The 11,422-nt window shown below is 50.3% G+C and overlaps 1 protein-coding gene across 2 annotated transcripts in view; it reads right to left on the bottom strand.

Moving 5' to 3' along the window:
* The window catches only part of LOC134965935 (uncharacterized), a 241,633-nt gene extending 230,224 nt beyond the window's left edge, over positions 1-11,409 (bottom strand). For both annotated transcript variants that reach the window (XM_063942338.1, XM_063942339.1), the window contains exon 1: positions 11,250-11,409. The gene's annotated coding sequence lies outside the window, so the exon portion shown is untranslated. The remainder of the gene's footprint in view (positions 1-11,249) is intronic.
* Between the last annotated feature and the right edge of the window lie 13 nt (positions 11,410-11,422).

Consider the following 11,422-nt stretch of genomic DNA (forward strand, 5'->3'; position numbering starts at 1 on the left):
TATAGCCGTGGAGACCAGGTCCGAGAACCCTTCTCCACACAATCCTCAGCCTTCCATATGCCACTTAAGTTGGCATCATCTGTCCATTGCATATTCTACAGGACACGTCAAGCAGAAATCGACATAGCTTTGACTCTAGGACCCAGTATACTCATGTCTCTTTGGGCATGTTTGATTATATATATCTCTTAAGACAGCATCTTTAATATATATACAAATCTCTCTATATACATATATATATATATATATATATACATACTAGGGTCTCAATTTCTGCTGATAAGGTACCTGTCCACGCCGCCCCAGCGCTATAAACCCATGCCGACACAATCGCCGGTCTGAGTAGTGTACCAGAATGTGCACGCTATCTGCAGGATCCCTGAGAATAGCTAGGGCTACCTTCTGGGCAAACGTGACACCCTAGCCTTTTCTCAGACATGTCGACACACACGTACCGACACACCACACACACAGGGGATGCTCTATTTGAAGACAGTTCCCCCACAAGGCCCTTTGGAGAGACAGAGAGAGAGTATGCCAGCACACACCCCAGCGCTATATGACCCAGGAATCACACAGTAACTTAGTGTTAACCCAGTAGCTGCTGTATATATTGTTTTTCCGCCAAATTTATGTGCCCCCCCCCCCCTCTCTTTTTCACCCTCTTCTATCGTGCTTCTGCAGGGGAGAGCCTGGGGAGCTTCCTCTCAGCGGAGCTGTGGACAGAAAATGGCACTGGTGAGTGCTGAGGAAGAAGCCCCGCCCCCTCAGCGGCGGGCTTCTGTCCCGCGATTTTGTGTAAAAATAATGGCGGGGGCTCATGCATATTACAGTGCCCAGCTGTATATATGCCCTATTTTGCCAGGAGGTACTCAATTGCTGCCCAGGGCGCCCCCCCCTAGCGCCCTGCACCCTACAGTGACCGGAGTGTGTGGGTTAGTGTGGGAGCAATGGCGCACAGCTGCAGTGCTGTGCGCTGCCTCATATGAAGACAGGAGTCTTCTGCCGACGATTTTGACGTCTTCTTGCTTCACCCGCCGGCTTCTGTCTTCTGGCTCTGCGAGGGGGACGGCGGCGCGGCTCCGGGAACGGACGACCAAGGTTAAGTTCCTGTGTTCGATCCCTCTGGAGCTAATGGTGTCCAGTAGCCTAAGAAGCGCAACCTAGCCGCAGTTAGTAGGTTTGCTTCTCTCCCCTCAGTCCCACGTAGCAGAGAGTCTGTTGCCAGCAGAAGCTCTCTGAAAATAAAAAACCTAACTAAAATACTTTCTTATTAGCAAGCTCAGGAGAGCTCACTAAAATGCACCCAGCTCCGTCCGGGCACAGATTCTAACTGAGGTCTGGAGGAGGGGCATAGAGGGAGGAGCCAGTGCACAACAGTAGTCCTAATTCTTTCTTAGAGTGCCCTGTCTCCTGCGGAGCCCGTCTATTCCCCATGGTCCTTACGGAGTCCCCAGCATCCACTAGGACGTTAGAGAAACTATTTCCCTCTCTGGGGGAGAAGCTGGCAAGGCCGATTTGAAAAATCGGTGAGGAGGCACATCTTTGAACTCCAGTTTGTAGCCTTGGGATACAATTTCGACCACCCAAGGATCCAAATCCGACTGAACCCAGACTTGGCCGTAGAGTCGAAGACGTGCCCCCACCGGTGCGGACTCCCGTAGCGGAGCCCCAGCATCATGCGGTGGATTTTGTAGAGGCCGGAGAGGATTTTAGTTCCTGGGAACTAGCCGTAGCAGGCGTTCTTTTCCCTCTACCTCTGGCGAGGAAGGAAGAGCCATGACCCTTTCTGAACTTATGAGACTGAAAGGACTGCATCTGGTATTGAGGTGTTTTCTTTTGCTGGGGAGGAACATAAGGCAAAAAAGAAGACTTATCCGCGGTAACTGTGGAAACCAGGTCCGCGAGGCCCTCCCCAAATAAAACTTCACCTTTGTAAGGCAAAGCCTCCACATGTCTCTTTGAGTCAGCATCACCAGTCCATTGACGGGTCCACAGGGACCTTCTAGCAGAAACTGCCATGGCATTGGCTCTTGAACCCAACAGCCCAATATCTCTCGCAACCTCTCTCATATATAACGCTGCGTCCTTGATGTGACCTAAGGTCAACAAAATACTATCTTTATCAAGGGTGTCAATGTCAGATGACAAGTTATCTGCCCATGCTGCAATTACGCTACCCACCCATGCCGACGCTACTGCAGGCCTGAGCAGGGCTCCCGTAGTCGCATAAATTGATTTTAAGGTAGTTTCCTGCCTGCGATCCGCAGGCTCCTTTTGGGCCGCCGTGTCCGGGGACGGTAGTGCCACCTTTTTGGATAAGCGCGTCAAGGCCTTGTCCACCGTGGGCGAGGATTCCCACCGTAACCTGTCCTTTGAAGGGAAAGGATACGCCATGATAATTCTCTTGGGAACCTGCAGTCTCTTGTCTGGAGTTTCCCAAGCCTTTTCAAATAAAGCGTTCAGCTCATGAGATGTGGGAAACGTTACCCCAGGTTTCTTTTCCTTAAACATGCAGACCCTCGTGTCGGGGACAGAGGGGTCCACTGTGATATGCAAAACATCTTTTATTGCAATAATCATATATTGAATACTCTTGGCCACTCTTGGGTGCAACCTTGCATCATCATAGTCGACACTGGAGTCAGAATCCGTGTCGGTATCAGTGTCTGCTACCTGGGAAAAGGGACGTTTATGGGACCCTGAAGGGTCTTGTGACACAGTCAAAGCCATGGATTGACTCCCTGCTTTGTCCTTGGACTCTGCTTTGTCCAATCTCTTATGTAATAAAGTCACATTAGCATTTAACACATTCCACATGTCCAACCAATCAGGTGTCGGCTGTGCCGACGGAGACACCACCACCATCTGCTCTGCATCCTCCCTAGACGAGCCTTCCGCTTCAGACATGTCGACACACACGTACTGACACCCCCACACACACTGGGATATATGAATATGGGGACAGACCCACAATAAGGCCCTTTGGAGAGACAGAGAGAGAGTATGCCAGCACACACCCAGCGCCACTAGATACTGAAACGAAGTCCCAGCCTGTATAGCGCTTTTATACACAAATTAGCACCAAATAAATGTGCCCCCCCCTCGTTTTTGCCCCGTCACTTGTTCAGCAGGGGAGAGTCCGGGAGCAGCTTCTCTGCAGCTTGCTGTGGAGAAAATGGCGCTGGTTAGTGCTGGAGGATCAAACTCCGCCCCCTCGACGGCGGGCTTCGGTCCCGCTATTTTTCTTTATACTGGCAGGGGATTTTTCATATACTGCCTCCGCAGTATCTATTTATGTGCCAGGCTTATGTGAGGTAAAAATCGCTGCCCAGGGCGCCCCCCCTGCGCCCTTGCTGTGCCTGTGTGTGATGTGTGAGCAGTGGCACGCAGCGCGACCGCTGCGCGGTACCTCATGAAGAACCGCAGTCTTCTGCCGCCTCTGAAGTCTTCTTGCTTGCTATACTTACCCGGCTTCTATCTTCCGGCTCTGTGAGGACGGCGGCGCGGCTCTGGGACGAACAGCAAGGACGACACCTGTGTTCCGACCCTCTGGAGCTAATGGTGTCCAGTAGCCTAAGAAGCAGAGCCCATCAGTCTAGGAAAGTGGGTCTGCTTCTCTCCCCTCAGTCCCACGAAGCAGGGAGCCTGTTGCCAGCAGTGCTCCCTGAAAATAAAAAACCTAACAAAAATAAGAATTTACTTACCGATAATTCTATTTCTCGTAGTCCGTAGTGGATGCTGGGGACTCCGTCAGGACCATGGGGAATAGCGGGCTCCGCAGGAGACAGGGCACATCTAAAAAGCTTTTTAGGTCACATGGTGTGTACTGGCTCCTCCCCCCATGACCCTCCTCCAAGCCTCAGTTAGGTACTGTGCCCGGACGAGCGTACACAATAAGGAAGGATCTTGAATCCCGGGTAAGACTCATACCAGCCACACCAATCACACCGTACAACTTGTGATCTGAACCCAGTTAACAGTATGATAACAAAACGAAGTAGCCTCCGAAAAGATGGCTCACAACAATAGTAATAACCCGATTTTTGTAACAATAACTATGTACAAGCATTGCAGACAATCCGCACTTGGGATGGGCGCCCAGCATCCACTACGGACTACGAGAAATAGAATTATCGGTAAGTAAATTCTTATTTTCTCTAACGTCCTAGTGGATGCTGGGGACTCCGTCAGGACCATGGGGATTATACCAAAGCTCCCAAACGGGCGGGAGAGTGCGGATGACTCTGCAGCACCGAATGAGAGAACTCCAGGTCCTCCTTAGCCAGAGTATCAAAATTTGTAAAATTTTACAAACGTGTTCTCCCCTGACCACGTAGCTGCTCGGCAAAGTTGTAATGCCGAGACTCCTCGGGCAGCCGCCCAGGATGAGCCCACCTTCCTTGTGGAATGGGCATCTACATATTTCGTCTGTGGCAGGCCTGCCACAGAATGTGCAAGCTGAATTGTACTACAAATCCAGCGTGCAATAGACTGCTTAGAAGCATGAGCACCCAGCTTGTTGGGTGTATACAGTATAAACAGCAAGTCAGACTTTCTGACTCCAGCCGTCCTAACTATATATATATATATATATTTTTTAGGGCCCTGACCACGTCTAGTAACTTGGAGTCCTCCAAGTCCCTAGTAGCCGCAGGCACCACAAGAGGTTGTTTCAGGTGAAAACGCTGACACCCCTTTATGAAGAAACTGGAGACGAGTCCCAGTTCTGTCCTGTTCAAATGGAAAATTTTAATATGGGCTTTTCTAAGACAAAGCCGCCCATTCTGACAATCGCCTGGCCGAGGCCAGGGCTAACAACATGGTCACTTCCCATGTGAGATATTTGTCAACAGCATGGTCACTTTCCATGTGAGATATTTCAAATCCACAGATTTGAGCGGTTCAAACCAATATGATTTTAAGAAATCCCAACACTATGTTGAGATCTCACGGTGCCCCTAGGGGCACAAAAAAGCTGTATATGCAATACATCCTTTACAATCTGGACTTCAGGAACTGAAGTCAATTCTTTCTGGAAGAAAATCTACAGGGCCGAAATTTAAATGTTAATGAACCCCAATTTGAGGTCCAAAACACTCCTGTTTTCAGGAAGTGTAGAAATCGACCTAGTTGAATTTCCGTCGTGGAGCCTTCCTGGCCTCACCCACGCAACATATTTTCACCACATGTGGTGATGACGTTGTGCGGTCACCTCCTTCCTGGCTTTGACCAAGGTAGGTATGACCTCTTATGGAATGCCTTTTCCCCTCAGGATCCGGCATTCAACCGCCATGCCGTCAAACGCAGCCGCGGTAAGTCTTGGAATAGACATGGTACTTGCTGAATCAAGTCCCTTCTTAGCTCCCCAGGCCCTTAGTCCTCTGTGAGCATTTCTTGAAGTTCCGGGTACCAAGTCCCTCTTGGCCAATCCGGAGCCACTAGTATAGTTCATACTCCTCTATGTCTTATAATTCTCAATACCCTGGTTATGAGAAACAGAGGAGGGAACACATACACAGACTGGTACACCCACGGTGTTACCAGAACATCCACAGCTATCGCCTGAAGGTCTCATGACCTGGCGGAATACCTGTCCCGTTTTTTGTTCGGGCGGGACGCCATCATGTCCACCTTTGGTCTTTGCCAACGGTCCACAATCATGTTGAAAAACTTCCCTATGAAGTTTCCACTCTCCCGGGTGGAGGTCATGCCTGCTGAGGAAGTCTGCTTCCCAGTCGTCCACTCCCGGAAAGAACACTGCTGACAGTGCTATCACATGATTTTCCGCCTAGCGAAAAATCCTTGCAGTTTTCACTGCCCTCCTGCTTCTTGTGCCGCCCTTCTGTTTACGTGGGCGACTGCCGTGATGTTATCCCACTGGATCAATACCGGCTGACCTTGAAGCAGAGGTCTAGCTAAGTTTAGAGCATTATAAATTTGCTCTAAGCTTATTTATGCGGAGAGAATTCTCCAGACTTAATCACACTTCCCTGGAAATTTTTTCCCTGTGTGACTGTTCCCCAGCCTCTCAGGCTGGCCTCCGTGGTCACCGGCATCCAATCCTGAATGCCGAATCTGCGGCCCTCTAGAAGATGAGCACTCTGTAATCACCACAGGAGAGACACCCTTTTCCTTGGATATAGGGTTATCCGCTGATGCATCTGAGGATGCGATCCGGACCATTTGTCCAGCAGATCCCACTGAAGAGTTCTTGCGGGAAATCTGCCGAATGGAATTGCTTCGTAATAAGCCACCATTTTTACCAGGACTCTTGTGCAATGATGCACTGACACTTTTCCTGGTTTTAGGAGGATCCCGATTAGCTCGGATAACTCCCTGGTTTTCTCCACTGGGAGAAACACGTTTTTCTGGACTGTGTCCAGAATCTTCCCTAGGAACAGTAGACGTGTCGTCGGAAAAAGCTGCGATTTTGGAATATTTAGAATCCACTCGTGCTGTCGTAGAACTACTTAAGATAGTGCTACTCCGACCTCCAACTGTTCTCTGGACCTTGCCCTTATCAGGAAAGCGTCCATGTTTCTTTTAAGAAAAATCCTCATTCCGGCCATTACCTTGGTAAAGACCCGGGGCGCCGTGGACAATCCAAACGGCAGCGTCTGAACTGATAGTGACAGTTCTGTACCAGGAACCTGAAGTACCCTTGGTGAGAAGGGCAAAATTGGACCTGTAGGTAAACGTCCCTGATATCCAGTGACATCATATCGTCCCCTTCTTCCTGGTTCGCTATCACTGCTCCGAGTGACTCCATCTTGATTTGAACGCTTGTATGTAAGTGTTCAAATATTTCAGATCTCACCGAGCCGGTTGGCTTCAGTACCACAATATAGTGTGGAATACAACCCCCTTCCTTGTTGTAAGAAGGGTACTTTGATTATCACCTGCTGGGAATACAGCCTGTGAATTGTGTGAGGGGGAGACGTCTCGAATTTCCAATGTACACCTGGGATATTACATGTAGGATCCCGGAGTTCCCTTGCGAGTGTTGCTGAAACTCTTGAGATGACCCCCTACCGCACCTGAGTCCGCTTGTACGGCCCCAGCGTTATGCTGCGGACTTGGCAGAAGCCGTGAGGAGCTTCTGTTCCTGGGAATGAGCTGCTTGCTGCAGTCTTCTTCCCTTTCCTCTCCCCCTGGGCAGATATGACTGGCCTTCGCCCGCCTGCCCGTATGGGGACGAAAGGACTGAGACTGAAAAGACTGTGTCCTTTTCTGCCAATATGTGACTCGGGGTAACAAAAGGTGGATTTTTCAGCTGTTGCCATGGCCACCAGGTCCAATGGACCGCCCCTTTATACGGCAATACTTCCATATGCCGTCTGGAATCTGCCTCACCTGACCACTGTCGTGTCTTCGTCTGGCAGATATGTACATCACATTTACTCTTGATGCCAGAATGCAAATATGCCTCTGCGCATCACACATATATAGAAATGCATCCTTAAAATGCTCTATAGACAATAAAATCCTGTCCCTGTCAAGGGTATCAAAATTTTCAGTCAGGAAATCCGACCAAGCCCCCTCAGCGCTGCACATCCAGGCTGAGGCGATTGCTGGTCGTAGTATAACACCAGTATGTGTGTATATACTGTTATGATATTTTTCAGCTTCCTATCAGCTGGCTCCTTGAGGGCGGCCGTATCTGGAAACGGTAACGCCATGTTTTTTTATAAGCGTGTGAGCGCCTTGTCCACCCTAAGGTGTGTTTTCCAACTCGCCCTTACTACTGGCGGGAAAAAGGGTATACCGCCCATAACTTTCTGTCGGAGGAACCCCACGTATCATCACACACTTCATTTAATTTATCTGATTCAGGCAAAACTACAAGTAGTTTATTCCCACCCTACAAAATACCCTTATTTGTGGTACTTGTGGTATCAGAAATACGTAACACCTCCTTCATTGCCCTTAACATGTAACTTGTGGCCCTAAAGGAAAAATACGTTTGTTTCTTCACCGTCGACACTGGGGTCAGTGTCCGTGTCAGTGTCTGTCGACCGACTGAGGTAAATGGGCGTTTTTACAAGCCCCTGACGGTGTCTGAGACGCCTGGACCGATACTAATTTGTCCGCCGGCTGTCTCATGTCGTCAACCGGCTTGCAGCGTGTTGACATTATCACGTAATTCCATAAGTAAGCCATCCATTCTGGTGTCGACTCCCTAGAGAGTGACATCACCATTACAGGCAATTTTCTCCGTCTCCTCACCAACATTTTCCTCATACATGTCGACACACACGTACCGACCTACAGCACACACATACAGGGAATGCTCTGATAGAGGACAGGACCCACTAGCCCTTTGGGGAGACAGAGGGAGAGTTTGCCAGCACACACCAAAAGCGCCATAATGTATATAACAACCCTAGAAGGTGTTGTTTCTATATATGGGCTCTTAATATATAATTATATCGCCAATTTATGCCCCCCTTCTCTTTAACCCTGTTTCTGTAGTGCAGGGGAGAGTGGGAGCCTTCCTCACCAGCGGAGCTGGTCAGGAAAATGGCGCTGAGTGCTGAGGAGAATAAGCTCCGCCCCTTTCACGGCGGGCTTTTCTCCCGGTTATTAGGAAAACTGGCCTGGGTTAAATACATACATATAGCCTTAATGGCTATATGTGATGTATTTATTTGCCAAATAGGTATTTATATTGCTGCCCAGGGCGCCCCCAGCAGCGCCCTGCACCCTCCGTGACCGTGTCAGTGAGCCGTGTAGCAACAATGGCGCACAGCTGCAGTGCTGTGCGCTACCTCTCTGAAGACTGTGAAGTCTTCTGCCGCCTGTTTCCGGACCTCCGTTCCGCCGTCTTTCTTCAGCGTCTGTAAGGGGGATCGGCGGCGCGGCTCCGGGACGAACCCCAGGCTGACCTGTGTTCCGACTCCCTCTGGAGCTCAGTGTCCAGTAGCCTAAAACTTCAATCCTCCTGCACGCAGGTGAGTTGCAAGTCTCTCCCCTAAGTCCCTCGTTGCAGTGATCCTGTCGCCAGCAGGAATCACTGATTAGAAACCTAAAAAAAAACTTTACTAAACAGCTCCTTAAGAGAGCCATCCAGTTTGCACCCTTCTCGGACGGGCACAAAAACCTAACTGAGGCTTGGAGGAGGGTCATGGGGGGAGGAGCCAGTACACACCATGTGACCTAAAAAGCTTTTTAGATGTGCCCTGTCTCCTGCGGAGCCCGCTATTCCCCATGGTCCTGACGGAGTCCCCAGCATCCACTAGGACGTTAGAGAAAGTCTTTTCAGAGAAACTCAGTAGAGCTCCCCTGTAGTGCATCCAGTCTCCTCTGGGCACAGGATCTGAGGTCTGGAGGAGGGGCATAGAGGGAGGAGCCAGTTCACACCCATCTAAAGTCTTAGAGTGCCCATGTCTCCTGCGGAGCCCGTCTATATCCCATGGTCCTTACGGAGTCCCCAGCATCCTCTAGGACCTAAGAGAAATACCAAATTTCATCACAATCTGAAATAGTCAGTCTGAAAACTGTGTTGAGTTGGTGTGGAATAACCAGGGGATAAAGTGAGCCGGAACGGGGCGGAACTGTGTCAGCTCCACTTGGAGACGGAACGCAGTTCCACCTCACCTAACCCGATGTGTGCCCGACGCCGCACAGGAAGATGCCGGGCGCCCGCTGAGATTGTGTTACCAGCGGCGCCTGGCTCTCTCTCCACAGCGGAAGCCGGCGGCAGGAGATCACTACTGAGCTCCGGCTCCCAGCTCTGTCAGCGTGCTTTATGGGAGAGACGTCATGACGTCTCTCTTATAGTGCTGAGGAGCGGACGCCAGGAAGGACTGCAGCGGTGGATGCGGGAGTGGGGCTTGGTGAGTACGGTGTTTTTTTGTTTTTGTTTTTATACGTGTGAGTGATTCTACGCAAGCTACAAGGGGGCAAGCTACTGGGGGCAAACTACTTGGGGCAAGCTACTGGGGGCAAACTACAAAGGGGCTAACAACTGGGGGCAAACTACACGGGGGCATTATTACTGGGGGCATAACTACAGGGGCATTACTACTTGGGGGCATTACTACTGGGGGCAAACTACAAGGGGGCATAACTACAGGGGTTAAACTACTGGGGGCCAAACTACAGGGGGCTAAACTACAAGGGGGCAAATTACAGGGGGGCATTATTTCAAGGGGGCAAACTACAAGGGGACTAAACTACTGGGGGCATAACTACATGGGCTAAACTACTGAAGGGAATAACTACGTGGGGGCATTACTACTTGGGGGCTAAACTACTGGGTGCATTACTAACGGGGCTAACTACTGGGGGCGAACTACATGGGGGCTAAACGACTGGGGGCATTACTGCAGGGGCATTACTACAGGGGGCATTACCACTGGGAGGCTAAACTAAAGAGGGGGGTATACTACTGGGGTCGTAACTGCAGGGGCATAACTACTGGGGATAAATGACTGGGGGCAATACTACACAGGGACATTACCATTAAGGGCATTACTAATGGGGGCACTACTAATGTGGGCATTGTAAAGGGGGCACTTCATAAGGGGCATCACTCCTGGGGACATAAGGGGCACTACTACTGGGGGCATTGCATAAGGGACACCACTACTATGGGCTCTATATAAGGGGCACTACCAGTACAGTGGACATTGCATAATGAGCACTACTACTGTGGGCATTGTATAAGGGGCGCTACTACTGTGGGCATTATGTGTATTAGGGGTGCTACTACTGTGGGCATTATTACTATTGTGTGACCATACCCCTTTTTTGAGACCACGCCCCCTTTGAGGGGGGGGGGGGGGGGCGCACGCCTACGACCAGCGCAATATCTTTTTTACATGTGCGCCGGGGGGTGAGTTCCACCACCTCTCTAGGACCACTTTAAGCACTGGGAATAACCCATACATAGGAGACCTGTGGTGTATACTGTGTAACCTCTCATACATGGGAGACCTGGGGGGAGCACTGTGTATGTGTGTAACCTCTCATACATGGGAGACCTGGGGGGAGCACCGTGTGTGTAACCTCTCATACATAGGAGACCTGGTGAGAGCACTGTGTGTGTGTAACCTCATACATGGGAGACCTGGGGGAGCAGTGTGTGTAACCTCTCATACATGGGAGACCTGAGGGGAGCACTGTGTATGTGTGTAACCTCTCATACATGGGAGACCTGGGGGGAGCACCAGAAAACCTGTTTCAGTAGTACATTACACTCTGAGCACCATGCGAATTCGGTTTCATGCATTACACATTATTACCGATATATATCTATCTATCCTGTTAACGGGCTACGGTCCAACATGGCGGCGCTTCGAGACGGTGTCGCACGATTTCCGGTTGGGCCACACAACCGAAATCGCGCCTCCGCTTTCCTCCCCCGCTAACGGCACTTGGTATCACCCAGCTTTTACAGTTAATCAGCGGCAGGAAT

The sequence above is a fragment of the Pseudophryne corroboree genome, chromosome 10, assembly GCF_028390025.1.
Source record: "Pseudophryne corroboree isolate aPseCor3 chromosome 10, aPseCor3.hap2, whole genome shotgun sequence".
NCBI classification, from domain to species: Eukaryota; Metazoa; Chordata; class Amphibia; order Anura; family Myobatrachidae; genus Pseudophryne; species Pseudophryne corroboree.